The sequence below is a fragment of the Oryctolagus cuniculus genome, chromosome 20 (assembly GCF_964237555.1).
Source record: "Oryctolagus cuniculus chromosome 20, mOryCun1.1, whole genome shotgun sequence".
Lineage (NCBI taxonomy): Eukaryota > Metazoa > Chordata > Mammalia > Lagomorpha > Leporidae > Oryctolagus > Oryctolagus cuniculus.
In genome coordinates this window covers 4,595,274-4,612,460 of record NC_091451.1, presented here as the reverse complement: position 1 = coordinate 4,612,460, position 17,187 = coordinate 4,595,274, and the positions used below count along the sequence as shown (strand labels likewise).

The 17,187-nt window shown below is 36.4% G+C and overlaps 1 protein-coding gene and 1 long non-coding RNA gene across 2 annotated transcripts in view; one reads left to right on the top strand and one right to left on the bottom strand.

Annotated features, from left to right (window-relative positions):
* LOC127489508 (uncharacterized) overlaps positions 1 to 17,187 on the top strand; it is a 708,234-nt gene that overhangs the window by 582,684 nt on the left and 108,363 nt on the right. The gene's annotated exons all lie outside the window — the stretch shown is intronic.
* The window catches only part of LOC127487055 (uncharacterized), a 66,051-nt gene continuing 51,541 nt past the window's right edge, over positions 2,678 to 17,187 (bottom strand). The window contains exons 2-3 of the long non-coding RNA XR_011385063.1: positions 6,030 to 6,159; positions 2,678 to 3,816 (exon numbers count right to left, since the gene is read on the bottom strand). This is a non-coding gene — a long non-coding RNA (uncharacterized lncRNA). The remainder of the gene's footprint in view (positions 3,817 to 6,029; positions 6,160 to 17,187) is intronic.

Genomic DNA, 17,187 nt, shown 5'->3' with positions numbered 1-17,187 from the left:
GATTCTCCTTGCACAATAGCAGGGAGCTGGATTGGAACTGGAGCATCCAAGACTCAAACCAGTGCCCATATGGGATGCCAGAACTGCAGGAAGTGGAATAACTTGCTGCACTGCAGCACTGGTCCCAAACTACCAGTGTTATGTCCAAAAAACCTTGTGTTGTCATAAAGAAGTGGGATGTCATAAGCAACTCCTGTGATACCATAAACATTGTGACATAAAACTATAAACTATATTGTGACAAAAATCCATATGACATCCATTTTGATGTCATAAACCAAGTGTAGGATGATATAAAAATCACTGTGAAGTTATATGGCATTGTATGTGTCATAATCAATTATATCATAAAAACCATTGTGAAATCATAAATCTACCATTGTGATGTAATAATAAACTGAGGTGTCATAAAGCAGTATTGTCATAATTGATTGTGACTTCAATAATTCATCACAATAATTAAATTGCGATGTCATATGCCAACTTTTTGATGACATAAATCTATGATTGTGATATAATATTTAATTTTGATGTTATAACAATTATTGTGAGGTCACAGCCAGTATTTATGCCACACAATCCACCATTTCTGTTATATATGTACGATTTTGATGCAACAATCATAAACTTATTAAAATTGTGATGCATATGCATATTGTGATATCATTTATAATGATGTAATAAACTACCATCATCATGTCATAGTGCATTTGATGTCATAATACCATTGCTTAATCAATTGTGATTTAATGAACCAGCGTTATGATTTTAAAATGAATTGAGCAATCATAAAAATAATAAGTCAAAAACCTAGTGCAGGGTCATAAAAATCCATTGCAATGTCATAAAGCTACAACTGTTATGTAATCAATTGTAATATAAAAATCTTTGTGATATAATCAGTCCTGATGTGGTAAACCACCATTGTCACATCATAAACCTAACATATTAATATACTCATTTATGAAATCACAAAACATTTTGACATCATAATCCAATTGTGATGCCATAATCAGTCAAGTTTAGAAACTTGTGATATCATTGGCCAACGACGTGGCTCAACAGGCTAATCCTCCACCTAGCGGCGCCGGCACACCAGGTTCTAGTCCTGGTTGCCCCTCTTCCACGCCAGCTCTCTGCTGTGGCCAGGGAGTGCAGTGGAGGATGGCCCAAGTGCTTGGGCCCTGCACCTGCATGGGAGACCAGGAGAAGCACCTGGCTTCTGCCTTCGGATCAGCGCAGTGGCCGGCCGCAGTGCGCCGGCCGCAGCGGCCATTGGAGGGTGAACCAATGGCCAAGGAAGACCTTTCTCTCTTTCTCTCTATCCACTCTGCCCGTCAAAAAAAAAAAAAAAACTTGTGATATCATAAAACAATAATGTACATTATAACACATCAATAATGTGCAAAAACACTGTACTATCAGAAACCTACCATTTATGTTACAGTAAATTGTGAAGCCATCAAAACTTCTGGCTTCATACACATAAGATTGTGATGTCATAATTGATTGTAATGCCATATGCTACCACTGTCTTATCATAAATCATCATGGCAATGTTCCAATGGATAGTGATGTCATAAACCACCATAATGATTTAAATTGTGATCTCATAAAGCCATTGTGATTTCATAAAGCAATATTTGATGCCATACACAAACAATAATCCAACTGTTATGATGTCATGATTAATTGTAAAGTTCTAAATCCATTGTGACATCATACACCTATCATTGTGCCATCAGACATATTGTTGTGATATCCTAATTGTAGCATCACAAAATGAATTTAAAATGAGTTACTATTTTGAAGACATTACAAGCATAAATCTACTGTAATGTCATAATCAATTGTGATGTATTAAATACCCATGTGAAGTCAATATAAATTTTGTGATATGAGGTCAATATCAATATTGTGATTCGCAAAAATCATGGTGATGTCATAAATCCATATTGGGATGCTGTAACCCCACAATGTTATAGCATAACCCAACCATAATCAACTCTGATTTCATAAACCTACCATTGTAATGTCACAATCATGATGTCATAAGCCACCATTTTGATGTAAAAAGCCATTGTGATGTTTTAAGCCTTCTATTGTGATATCAAAAACCAACCATTGAGTTTCCATAATCAATTGTGATGTCATAAAACGACCATGGAACCACCATTATGATGTCATAAACCAACTACTGTGATGTCATATGTAAACTAGCATAGACATTATTTTAATATTATACTCAATTCTGATGTCATAAAATGAATTTTGAAGTGAAAATATATTGTGATGTCATAAAGTTACCATTGTTATAATCAATTGTGATTGTTGAAAAAAACCTCATGATTTCTTAATCAACTGGGACAAATTCATTATCAATTGTTATGTCATAGGATATCATTATGATGTTATCATAAATTGTGATGTCATAGAAACCATAAAAACCATCATGCTGTAATAAAGCTACCATGTTGTGTCACAATTAATTGTAATTTTGTAAACCTTGTAATGTTATAATTAATAATCCACCATTGTGATGTACTAAACCTACCACTTAATGTCACAATCAACTGTGAAGTTATAAAACAATTGTAATATCAGAAGTTGAATTTTATGACATCATAATCAATTGAACTGTCATGTAAGTAATTGTGATATAAAATCTGTTGTGATGTCATAAACCAGTATTTTACATAAAAATCTATGGTCATGTTACAAAGCTACCATTATTTTGTCATAATCAATGGTGATGTCACAAAAATCATGTCATAATCAACTCAAATATTATAAGCCACCATTATTATATCATAAACCTATAGCTGTGAGTCATAAACAATTCTGAACCATTGTGAGGTAAACCTACCATTTTGAAATACTAATGAATTGTGATGTCATAACCACTATTGTTATTTCATAGACTATTATATGTGATATCATATTCCATACAAAGCCATTGTAACTTATAAACCAACTGCTCTGATGTCATAATCAATTATGAAGTATCATGATCAAATGTAATTTCATAAACTACCTTTGTGATATCATGAACACTGTGATGCCATGAACGTTGTGATATCATAAATCATCACAGTGTTGTAATAATTGTGAGGTTATGAAAATAATTGTCATATACCCAAATCCTGATGCTATAAATGTACCATTTTTGTCATTAAACAACCATTACATTGCCATAATTGATTTTGAAGTCCTAAAATGTTTTGATATCATGAACAAGAATGTGATGTCATAATCATATGTGGTGTTATACCACCATGTTGTCATAAATCCATATTGAACTATCATACTCAATGTTGAAGTGATAAAACAATTGTGATTAGCTAGCCATTGTGTTGTTATAATCACTAGAGATGACATAAACCATCATTGTGATGCCATTAGCTTCCATTGTAACATAATAAAACTGCCATTGTGATGTCATAATACATGCTAGCCATGGAGGCCTTCCCCAGGGATGGTCAGACTGCAAAAATTGACATGATTCTTTCACCGCCATGGCTGCCCCCTCCTGCCCTGCATCCCTTGCCCTTGCTCCCCACCAGACCTGTAACTGGGTGGGACTGAGCGGAACCTTACGTGAATGCCTTCCGTGGACATCCGGCCCTGTGGCCTAAAGGGCTCCCAGGGCAGACTTACTCCCCACAAAACTTGAAACTGGGGAAGCTGCGGCTACACATTCCACAAAGTGCTGGCACTTAACACCCATCACCTGGAAGGCTGTTGACCAACTCACCCAGGGTGCCCTCCCATCTTCCGGCGGTGTTGTGATTTGGAGTGTCCATTCTTGCCCAGGACCTGGTGAGAGGTAAAAAGACCTTTTTTCACTGTCACCCAATAGTCCATGGTGATGGCATAAAAACTCGTTATGATGTAATCAACTGGGAGTGATAAACCATTGTTGTTGTATCAGAAACCAACCATTGTGGTGTAATAATCAATTGTGGAGTCACAAAAAACACTGTGATGTCATAAATAACCATTTTGCAGTATCATAATCAATTGTAATGCCATAAACCATTATGATGTCATAAACCTACTCTTCTGATTTCATATAAATTGTGGTGTCATAAACTATGATGTTATACAAATCTTAAAATATTGTGGCAAAATAAAGCTACCATTGTGATATTATGATCAATTGTGATGTCATAAAAACTTTGTGATATTATAAAGCTACCATTGACATGTCATAATTAATTGTGACATTACCATTGACATGTCACAATAAATCATGATGTAAAAGTTCTTGTGATTACATAATCAACTGGGATGTGATAATTCACCATTGTTATATCATAAAGCTAACATCGTGATATAAAACTTCTGATGTGGTAAACCACCATTGTGATGTCATAATAAATTGTGATGTAGTGAAAAACATTGTGATACCATAAACCAATATTATAAACCAAAAATTGTCATATCATAAACTAAATTGTGATGTCATGACCAACTGTGAAGTCATAAAAATTATTGTCATGCCATAAACTTGTAAAAATCAGTTGTAAAGTTATAAACCATTATCATTGTATAATCGATTGTGATGTCATCAAAAGCATTATGATGACATATGCCAATATTGTGATAACATATACATGAAATTGTGATTTCACAAGCCAACCATTGTATTCTCACTATGAACTTTTGTCATGAAAACCATTGTGACATCAGAAACCTATCATTGTGTCTCATAATCAATAGCAATATCACAATATGTCCTAAACTATCATTGTTGTGTCATAATTCATTGTGATATTGTCAAAACCATTGTGATGTCATTATCAATTGGGATGTGAAAAGCTTCCCCTGTGATATCATAAACCTCAGGTTAATTTACTATGTTACCAGGAGAGGAATGTCATTTTTGGGTAATTGTAAATATATGCTTTATAAAGCATAGAAAAAGTTATGTATCAGAAAACTTGAGTGTAAATCGTACATAAAATAGCATACAATTTTGAAGACTTTAGGTATTCTATATCTTTCAATCAAAACCTGTAGTGAATTTTTCATAGAAAGAACACCTGTTAGTTACCATAGAACAGGTAAAACATATAATTTTTTTTCTTTTGGAGACTGTCTTATTTCACAAAATATAATGGTTTCTAGTTGCATACATTTAGTTGTGAAAGACAGGGTTTCAGTTTTTTATTGCTGAGTAATATTCCATAGTATACACATACCACATTTTCTTTATGCAATCATCAAATGATGGGCATCTGGGCTGATTCCATATCTTAGTTATTGTAAATTGAACTGCAATAAATGTGGGATACAGGTAACTCTTTCATATGCTGATTTCATTTTGTTTGGATATTTTCCCAGGAGTGACATGACTGGATCATATGGTAGATCTATTTTCAGCTTTCTGAGGAATTTTCTTACTGTATTCCACAATGGCTGTTCTAGTTTACATTTCCACCAACACTGGACTCGCTAATATTTCCTCCACATGCTCACCAGTATTTATTGATTTGTAATTTCTTTCTTGCTAATAATAACTTAAATTTGGGGCAGTCTAGGACTCATTTTCCTTTTCAATACACCAAAAGAATTGGGGTTATAAGGAAAAAATCAGTTCATACATGAAGAAATTGGAAACAAAACAAAATATAGGAGGTGTATTAGTGTCATGTAAACTCAACCATGGAAGAATTGACAGTATTCTACCAAAGTTTCTGAAGGCTTTTAACTCTGATGAATAGATTTTCCTTTCCCTTATATAGCAAGTATTTTTCCTTCTTCCATAAAACCGATAGTGACATTTCTTAAAAATAAAAGAAATTGATGAAGTAATTCTGTAAAATTTATTAATGTTAAGTAACCTACCAGAATTTATTTATACACACAGAGAAAATAAGCACTTTTAATATTGCCATATTGTTCATGATTGTACAGAAACTGATATATTGTGCAAAAAATTCTGGACTTACTTATAATCCATCCCAGTCACTTTATATATGAAATGTTCTGCTTTGCTAAATACTCACTGAGAATGTTTTACTTACATAGCATGTAGCTTCCTGAAGCCCTCCACTTTTCTTCTTACTCCAAGTCCCAATCAATGTAGAAACATAGCTGTGGAATTATTCTTTTGCTGTGTTCTTGGAAGAACAAGGAGGCAATAGGGAAAGACAGCTGTACAGCAAAGACCAAGAATATCCAAGGGAGGTCAGGAAAGTCAACTGAGATTACCAATATCTATGCTGCATGCTCTGTCCTTTAATATATTTTTATTTTCTGGCACAAAAAGAGATCAGGGCTACTGCTGTCTTTTGATAATTAATGAGATACACAGTGCTGAAGAAAAGTGACTTATAAGATACCAGAGCTGACACAGAATCGAAGCATACACAAATGATAAAAAATGTATGAACTTCCTTCATGTTTCCTGAAATAGCAATGAAGTAGAACAAATAGGAAATTAGAAAATACAAAAATAGAAATCTCATGCCAGATTAAGGAAATTTGAACTTCTTTTTTCTAGAAGGAACAAATATATATAAATGGAGGAAGACAGAATTGTTTTCTTAGAAATCAGAAGGGAGAAAGCACATTAAACACTACTGTGACACCATCCAGAAAAAATGAAAAACTGTTATTTCAACTAGCACAGTGACAGTGAGAATTAAAAGATGGGGGAAATAAGACCAACAGAGGTAAGATGCACCAGTTGTGACAGCGGACAGAATTTGAGTGTAAAGAAAAGGTATGTGATTAACAGAAACACTGAATAGAGAAATTTCTAAACATTTGGGAAAAATAATTTCCTGTATAAAAACAATGAGAAGACTTTCAAAAACTGTAAATATCCACATCTTCATATCTGTACATTTTATAGATGCTTGCAATATCCTTGGAAGTTTTTACTCAGAAACGTGGCTGAATTTCAGTAAAAGAAGTGAGATTTGGGACTTGGAATAGTTTTCAATTCAGGTCTTCCACTCCCTTCCTCCAAAGTATAAGTTTGGATTTCCCTAAACCAAAACCCCAAACCAAAAATCTCCAAAGTCCAAAACTTCCTCAGTGCTCACCACAAGAGCAAAATCCTACACCTGACCTCATGGAAGTTATTATGGTCAAAATGTTTGCACACTGGGGCCTGTGCTGTGGTGCAGTGGGTTAAGGCTTCAGGCTGCAGAGCTGGCATCCCATATGGGCACGGGTTTGAGTCCCTGCTGCTCCACTTCTGATCCAGCTGCCTGCTATTGTACCTGGGAGAGCAGAGGACGATGGCCTATTTTCTTTGGCCCCTGCACACATATGCAAGATCTAGAAGAATCTCCTGGCTCCTGGCTCTGGATAGGTTCAGCAATGGTTATTGTGGCCATTTGGGGAATCAACCAGCAGATGAAACCTCTCTCTTTCCCCCTTTCTGTCTCTTCTAACTCTTTTTTTTAGAATAAATATTTAAAAAAGTAAAATGCTGACATACTAAAAAATATGGTATAAATTATGTTCACCCTATGAATAAGTGAATACCTCTTGAAATTTGAGTCCTACCACCAAGATTTCTCCTCAATTCTAAGAATATTCCAAAATCTCCCCATATTAGTCCGAAGCCATTTCCATAAGGGACAGACTAATTCTATTGAAAACCAACAATTCCATTCTCACATAGAAAATGAGCACATAGACCAAGTGTGCAGGAATGTTTTTTTTTTTTAATTTTTTTAACTTTTATTTAGTAAATATAAATTTCCAAAGTACAGTTTATGGATTAAAATGGCTCCACCCCATAATTTCCCTCCCACTCACACCCCTCCCATATCCCGATCCCTCTCCCATTCCATTCACATCAAGATTCATTTTCAATTCTCTTTATATACAGAAGATCGATTTAGTATATATTAAGTAAAGATTTCATCAGTTTGCACCCACACAGAAATACAAGGTGTAAAATACTGTTTCAGTACTAGTTATAGCATTACTTCACATTGGACAACATATTAAGGACAGAGATCCTACATGAGGAGTAAGTACACAGTGACTCCTGTTGTTGATTTAACAATAATTTCACACTCTTGTTTATGGCGTCAGTAATCTCCCTAGGCTCTAGTCATGAGTTGCCAAGGCTATGGAAGCCTTTTGAGTTCACTGACTTCAATCTTATTCAGAGAGTGTCCTAGTCAAATTGGAAGTTCTCTCCCCCATTCAGACAAAGGTACCTCCTTCTTTGATGGCCCCCCCCCATTTTTTTCCCTGCGTATCTTGGCTTTCCATGCCTAAAATACTCTCATGGGCTCTTCAGCCAGATCTGGGTGCCTTAAGGGCTGATTCTGAGCCCAGAGTGCTATTTAGGACATCTGCCATTCTATGAATCTGCTGTGTATCCTGCTTCCCATGTTGGATCCTTCTCTCCATTTTTGATTCGATCAGTTAGCATTAGCAGACACTAGTCTTGTTTGTGTGATCCCTTTGACTCTTAGACCTATCAGTGCGATCAACTGTGAACTGAAATTGATCACTTGGAATAGTGAGATGGCATTGGTACAGGCCACTTTGATGGGATTGAATTGGAATACGCTGGTACATTTCTAACTCTACCATTTGGGTCAAGTCTGATTGAGCATTTCCCAAATTGTACATCTCCTCCCTCTCTTATTCCCACTCTTATATTTAACAGGGATCACTTTTCAGTTAAAATTTAAACACCTAAGAATAATTGTGTGTTAATTACAGAACAAGAGTTGCCATTATTTAACCAGATTAGTGCTTCTGTAAAAAATAAAGTCCATTAGCAAACCCCATTTTTAATTGACCAAACTCTCAGCTAACCATCTAATAGTAATTTTTCCCCTAGGAATCCTTAGTAAAAACAATAAGCAGCAATAGCTTTATCCTGAGTCTTCCTGATGTGATGTTAAACATTGGGGAATATATGCAATAGACACAAAATTAAAAAAAAAACTGGAAAATGTGAAACAGGAATTGAATAATTGAATCTACTTCAAAATTCACATTTTGAAGCCCTAATCCCAAGTGTAATTAGAAGTAATTAAGGCTGGCGACGTGGCTCACTAGGCTAATCCTCTGCCTTGCGGCACCAGCACACCGAGTTCTAGTCCTGGTCGGGATGCTGGATTCTGTCCCGGTTGCCCCTCTTCCAGGCCAGCTCTCTGCTGTGGCCAGGGAGTGCAGAGGAGGATGGCCCAAGTGTTTGGGCTCTGCACTCCATGGGAGACCAGGAAAGGCACCTGGCTCCTGCCATCGAATCAGCACAGTGTGCTGGCCACAGCGCCAGTGGAGGGTGAACCAATGGCAAAAGGAAGACCTTTCTCTCTGTCTCTCTCTCTCACTGTCCGCTCTGCCCATCAAAAAAAAAAAAAAAAAAAAAAAAAAAAAAAAAAAAAGAAGTAACTAAGAGGAAATGAGTCATAAGGATGTAGCCATAATCCAACAGAATTAGTCTTTTTCTAGGAAGACAGCAGAGAGTGTGTCTGTTCTGTTTTCACACATTCATGGAAGAAATGTCATTTGAGGTTGTATCAAGCAAGATCTGTGTGCAAGCCAGTAAAAGACCCATTACCATACACTGCCTCTACCAAAACCATTAGAAAATAAACTTCTGTTTTCTAATCCACTTAGTCTATGATAATTTTGTTTTGAAAAGCTAAGAAGAAGACTACACAAACGCCTACAGAGGGCTCTTATGAAAGTTCTAAACCATTCTCATGTTTGCAAATCGAACAATGTGATACACCACATTAACAAACTGCAGATGAAAAAACATGTGATTATCTCAATAGATGCAGAGAAAGCTCGATAAAAAACAACACCCTTTCATGATGAAAACTCTAAGCAAACTGGGTATAGAAGGAACATTCCTCAATACAATCAAAGTAATTTATGAAAAACCCACAGCCAGCATCCTATTGAATGGGGAAAAGTTGGAAGCATTTCCACTGAGATCTGGTACCAGACAGGGATGCCCACTCTTACCACTGCTATTCAATACAGTTCTGGAAGTTTTAGCCAGAGCCATTAGGCAAGAAAAAGAAATGAAAGGGATACAAATTGGGAAGGAAGACCTCAAACTATCCCTCTTTGCAGATGATATGATTCTTTATTTAGGGGATGCAAAGAACTCTACTAAGAGACTATTGGAACTCATAGAAGAGTTTGGCAAAGTAGCAGGATATAAAATAAAAAAATGCACAAAAGTCAACAGCCTTTGTATACACAGGCAATGCCATGCCTGAGAAAGAACTTCTAAGAGCAATCCCATTCACAACAGCTGAAAAAATAATCAAATACTTTGTAATACACTTACGGTGTATTATGGTGTCATATATCTCTACAATGAGTATTACAAAACCTTAAAGAAAGGAATAGAATAGGATACCAAAAAATGGAAAAATCTTCCATACTCATGGATTGGAAGAATCAACATCATCAAAATGCCCATTCTCCCAAAAGCAATTTATAGATTCAATGTAACATAAAAATACCAAAGACATTGTTCTCCGATCTGGAAAAATGATGCTGAAATTCACATGGAGGCAAAGGGGACCTTGAATATCTAAAGCAATACTGTACAACAAAAACAAAGCCAGAGGCATCACAATACCTGATTTCAAGACCAAAAAGAAAACCTGTTGTAGTGAAATGGACAATATGAGAAACAGTGACTTGATCAGCCCTTGTGCTGACTGTCGAGGAAGAACTTACTATTTTATTCCTTTTAGTATTTTTTTTATTCTACTTAATACCATTGGTTGAACTCTTTAATTAACACACAATTATTCTTAGGTATTTAAATTTTAACTGAAAAGTGATCCCTGTTAAATATAGGAGTGGGAATAAGAGAGGGAGGAGATGTACAATTTGGGAAATGTTCAATCAGACTTGACCCAAATGGTAGAGTTAGAAATGTACCAGCGTATTCCAATTCAATCCCATCAAAGTGGCCTGTACCAATGCCATCTCACTATTCCAAGTGATCAATTTCAGTTCACAGTTGATCGCACTGATAGGTCTAAGAGTCAAAGGGATCACACAAACAAGACTAGTGTCTGCTAATGCTAACTGATCGAATCAAAAATGGAGAGAAGGATCCAACATGGGAAGCAGGATACACAGCAGACTCATAGAATAGCAGATGTCCTAAATAGCACTCTGGGCTCAAAATCAGCCCTTAAGGCATTCGGACTGGATGAAGAGCCAATGAGAGTATTTTTCGTATGGAATTCCGAGACACTGTGACAAAACAAGGCCTAAATGGAAGATCTCTGTGAGTGAGATCCCAGTGGAAAGAATGGGCCACCAAAGGAGATACCTTTCTCTGAAGGGAGGAGAGAACTTCCAATTTAACTATGAACTTGTCTAAATAGGATCAGAGTCGGCGAACTCAAAAGGCTTCCATAGCCTTGGCAACTCATGACAAGAGCCTAGGGAGATTACTGACGCCCTAAACAAGAGTGTCAAATTGTTAAATCAACAACAGGAGTCACTGTGCACTTACTCCCCATGCAGGATCTCTGTCCTTAATGTGTTGTCCAATGTGAATTAATGCTATAACTAGTACTCAAACAGTACTTTACACTTTGTGTTTCTGTGTGGCTACAAACTGTTGAAATTGTTACTTAATATATACTAAATTGATCTTCTGTATATAAAGATAATTGAAAAATGAATCTTGATATGAAGGGTATGGGAGAAGGAGTGGGAAATGGGAGGGTTGTGGGAGGGAGGGAAATTATGGTGGGGGGGAAAGCCACTGTTATCATAAGCTGTACTTTGGAAATTTATATTTGTTAAATAAAAGTTAAAAAAAAAGAAACTAAGAATGAGAACTGCTAAAGAAACCTGAAGGAAGATGATGGTACTGATGGTTGATGAACAAGGATATTATGGTAATTGATCAGACTGATAGAGTATTCATTTGTGAGATAAACATAGGCTAGTTGATTTGAATGAATGTGTAAATTTATAGCACTAATTTATTGAAAAACATAAATCTAAACACCCAAGAAACAGCCTACAAGTGAGATACAGTCAAAGAGATCCACATTTAGACAAATTGTAAGCAAACTGATAACATATTAAGAAAGAAGTAGAATCTTGAAAACACAAAGACAATATTGACCCTAATAAAATTATGAGCTGGTTTTTCATCCCAAACCATGGAGGCAAGACAGCAACTGATGATATATTCATAATAGTGAAAGGAAAAGACAGGCAATCAAGAATTCTACACCCAGCAAGATTATCCTTTCAGAATGTATAAATTGACATTCTATTTTATATTTTATTAAATTCAAACAGATCTCTTGTATTTCATATATAGAGATTTAGGAACATAGTGACACTTCCCACCCTATCAGCCCTCCTGCCCACACTCCCACCCTTTCTTCTCCTTCCTCTCCTAATCCATTTCTCAATTTTTACAATTATCTACTTTCAGTTTACTTTATATTCATAAGATTAACCCTACTCTAAGAGTTCAAGAAATAGTAAGGAGAAAAAATAAACAAACACTGTTTCTCAACAGTAGAGACAAGCGATTTAGACAATCATTTTTATCTTTAACAAAATTGAGAGATTTTTTTCATAAGTAAACTAAATAAAAGCACAAGTGAACATTACATAGACAAACAGTATCAATGTATTTTTTTCACTATAACACCTTTTTTCATTTACATAAAGATAACAAGTCTTGGGCCAGTGCTGTGGCAGAGGTAGTTAAACATGCAGTGTCACCATCCTATATGGGCATCAGTTGAGTCTTGGCTGCCCCTCTTCTGATCCAGCTCTCTGCTATGGCCTGGGGAAGCAGTAGAAGATGTCCCAGGTACTAGCGTCCCTGCATATGCATGGGAGACCTGGAAGTAGCTCCTGGTTCCTGGTTTTAGATCAGCACACCTCCAGCCATTTTGGCCACCTGGAAAGTGAACCAACAGATGGAAGACCTCTCTCTCTATTCCTCTGTCTCTTTGTAACTGCCTTTCAAATCAATAAGTAAATTTAAAAAAAAACCAACTAATATGTTTGTACCCTTGAAGAATCAGCACCAATTGTGGCAAACCCTTCAAAAAGTAGCTAGGAACACTTCACTAAAACATGAGGCAATACAATCTTCATCTAAAAATCAAAGATATCAAGCAACAGTAAAACAGTGTCCCTTATATTTATAAATAAAAATCTTCCACAAAAATTCTAGGAGACAGAATTAACATACAAAAAGGAATTATATATTATATATAAAATTGTATATATTAGTGTAATATCTTGGAATTTAAGGATCATTCAACATAAGAAAATCATCCAATATAACATAACAGAAAAAAAAAGAAAGAAAAATCCAGGATCACCTCAAATACATAGAAAATTTTAAGACAAAACCCACCCAATTATACGGAAGAACATTCAAACTCGGAAGCGCATCTTCCACAACATAATACATAGTAGTGAAAGTGTCTGCATTTAACAGGATTACTCTGTTGAATTACATACTCTTAAATATGTTTGTTTTCTCTACTGGATTGCAAGTTTTTGAAAGCAGATGAAGATCTTTTCACTTTTTATCCCCAATATGCAGTTGAGGCTAAAATATAAGTTCAATGGGTATGACAGAATACACAATAACAAGCCAATGACTAAAGGCATCTGATGGCTAAAACATGATATTCTGCCTGACAAATTATATAAGCACTTTTGGCATAAAGTTTGGTTAAATTCTTACTATAATGTCTTCCACTTCTGATATGTTCACATGGGGGAATATAGGCAATAATAAACTTATGAAGATTAATTGGCAACAATTCCGTGTCAGTTCACTCATCCCAATGAAAAGAACTGGGAAATGGCACTGCTAAATCTAATCTGAATCATTACATGCAATTCTTAAAGAGTTAATTTTCACATGATTAATAAAACCTTCTGCCAGCTGCATTACTACTAGTGAATATTCCTGTTGTCTATTCTATTCAAGCCTCTATTTATAGCTTATTTTCAATAAAGTAAAAACTAACAGTTACATCGATTTTACCATAAGTCTATTTCATATGATGTACATAAACTCTCGCTTTTAATATGTTTAACCACCACCTCTTCATCAGTATAACATTAGTCTAAAATAACTTTCAGGATGTCTGAATGAACTGAGATTTACAAAGCTGCAGAATGGAAAGCTTACATAGGATAAAATAAAGTAAGATTTACACAATAAAATACTATTATATTCTTATCTAGATTATTGATATGAAAAATGTTGACTAGGAAATCATATCAAGTACAAAGGAACAGAACATTTATTAAAAATCAAGTAAAATAAGATATACTTATGTTTAAAATGTATCATGAAAAAGGAACGAGGAAAAACACAGTGGCATGTCTAATACATTTCTAAACAATAATGGAAAAAAGTTCTAGCTTTTTTGCAATAATTTGAACTTCTAGGGTTCAGTGCTATGGCATAATAGGATAAGTCTCCACCTGTGGTGCCAGCATTCTATATAGGTGTCATTTTATGTCCTGGCTGCTCCTCTTCGGATCCAGCATTCTGCTTATATCCTGGGAAAGCAGTGGGAGATGGCCCAAGTGCTTGGGTCCTTACACCTGCATGGGAGACCCTGAAGAAACTCCTGGCTTCTGGATTCAGAGTTGCTCAGCTCTGGCCTTTCGGGTCATTTGGGCTGTGAAGCAGTAGATGGAAGACCTTCTGTCTGTCTCTCTCTCTCTTTCTCTCTCTCTCTCTGCAACTCTACCTCTCAAACAAAAAATTGAATATTTAAAAAAGAATATGAACTTCTAAATATTGGTACTTTCCAGCAGGCTTAATCAGACAGCTCAATCCAAATGAAACAAGGAGCTAAAATATCACATGCTAATTTAACAAAAATATAAAGTGTAGTTACCAGCCCAAATGCTTTCTGTTTAAATCTTGCCTCAATCCATAATGTTTTCAGCATACTATGAAAATATTCTGAAACAAAAAAGTTCTGTCCAGTAAGAATTGTAGAACAATAATAAAATAAAAAAAAGCTAACAAATTTAACCTAGCAAATCAAGCACAAAAAATGAATTTATTAAAATAAAATACCTTTCAATCCACTAATTTTATGGTCACATCACACAAATATGACCTACAAGAAAAATGTACAGGTAAAACAAGTGTAGTTTTTATAGCTTTCTAGCAGACAAGAAAATTTGTTATATTGTTTGCCTTAAACAGATTTTTTCTAGTTTCAAATCTTGAGAAATAGAACTATTTCTTTTCTAGCAGCTGTATATGATAATTGTACAAATATTTCTCAATAACATATATAATTCTAAATGTTTGCTACTAAAATTTTGTGTTTAAATATAATTTTGTAGATGAACAATGACAGATCACAGTGTAAACTAACAGAGCAACTTTAGTATTAAAGTATATCATAAAGTATATTATTGAGCTTATAATTTGATACATGTGTAAAATATCCACCACTATATTTTGTTTTGAATAAGCACTTTGTTTAATATTCTAAATTAAAAAAAGATTATAGTTTGACAAAGACTAAAGAAACAAACCAAAAGTACAAAGAAAAAATAGGCAAGAAACCTATTCCATCAAAAAAAGTGAGGGGAAAACCATTCCAATAAAGCAAGATATAGAAATAAATAAGCTTATAATCCTGAATGCGATAAGAAAACATGATCTTCGTGGGACAGGCATGGTGGTGCAGTGGGTTAAGCTGCTGCGTGGGGCACCAGCATCCTGTATATGAGTGCTTGGTTAGAGTCCCAGACACACCATTCCTCTCATGCAGTTTCCTGCAACTGAACAAGAAGCACCAAACAATGTTCAAATCCTTGGGTTTCTCCCATCCACTCAGGAGAAATGAATGGAGTTTCTGGATCCTGGATGCAACAAAATGCACATGATAAAAGATTAAATGTATACAGACATTTTTAATTTTTATGAATTTTTGAAGATAAGAACAAAATTTCTGTCATCATTCTGTTACAAGAAAGCTACCAAAAAGACACGCATATCCAATTCTCACATAATCAAAAAAAAAAACACAAAAATTCTAATTATCTAAGACTAAATATTCTAGTAAATAAATTACTCTGATTTAATCTCAATCCATCCTAGGAAGAAAGGAAACATACCCTATTCCTATCAACAGTCATACTAGACTGGGTTGTATAGTAGATCAATGTTCCCAAGGTGGGCAGTACATCATGGCTGTTGTGCATTCTGGGAACTTAAAATCCCTCCCTTTTCAGTCTGCTTGAGACACAGTGGGTGGCGGGGCCAGAATCCTACTCTGATGGCACTCACAGGGCTTCACCAGGAGCCCGGATCCTGATGGCTGTTCCAGGCCTTTGGGCAGTGAAGGCCTCTCCCATGTGGGGCTGGGGGCTCAGAAGGGACCCTGCAGCCAGGCTGGGTCCCTTGAATTCTCAGTTCACTGCCACAAAGGGTCCCTTCCTTCCTTCCTCTCCATGCTATAGCTCTGGATGCTGTCTCCCGGGTGCCTCTGCATTCCCCAGCCTGGAGATGCCTTGGTCAGGTTTCCTCCAGATAATGGTGGCCTGCCTTGGTCTCAGAAGCAGCCTCGTCAGCTTCTCAGCAGTCCTGTGCTTTCTCCTTCAGAAAACCCATCAGTGATGCACGGATGGTCCTGAGCATTACAGCACGGGCAGTGTGACAGGCCCCACACAGTGGGTACCTCCATGTAGGAGGAGAAAGAACAGCAGGAGAGACTGTGAACCCTTTCTCCTTGCGTCCTGGGCTGACAAGAGGACAAGTGGTACTGGGAGCCCACGTCCCTCTTCTACCCCACTGATGGCCACACCCAACCCAAATAACATTTGTCAGCCTCCAGAGCCCCATGTGCAGCCATGACCATTGTAGCCTCAGAAGAGGGACTGGGAGCCATGGTTCTGGAACTTGGAGCAGGTGTCCTTCAGCTCCATGGTTCATTTCAAGGATATGAGAGGCTGAAATGGAGAATGTACAAACAGCATGGAGTACGGGCACTACCTCTTCAGAAGCAGCACCGTGGAGTCAGGTGGCTACTAGGTCACACAGCACTGTGGGCAGTGTGGCCAGCAGTACTTGGAGGTTCCTCCCCTTGCCCTTGACCAGGTCTCACTGGAGTGAGTCCATGGCTCTGATCAGCCGTAAGGTTTGGCTACTTCCTGAGGCCTTGGAGGCAAACCCTGATTAGACTG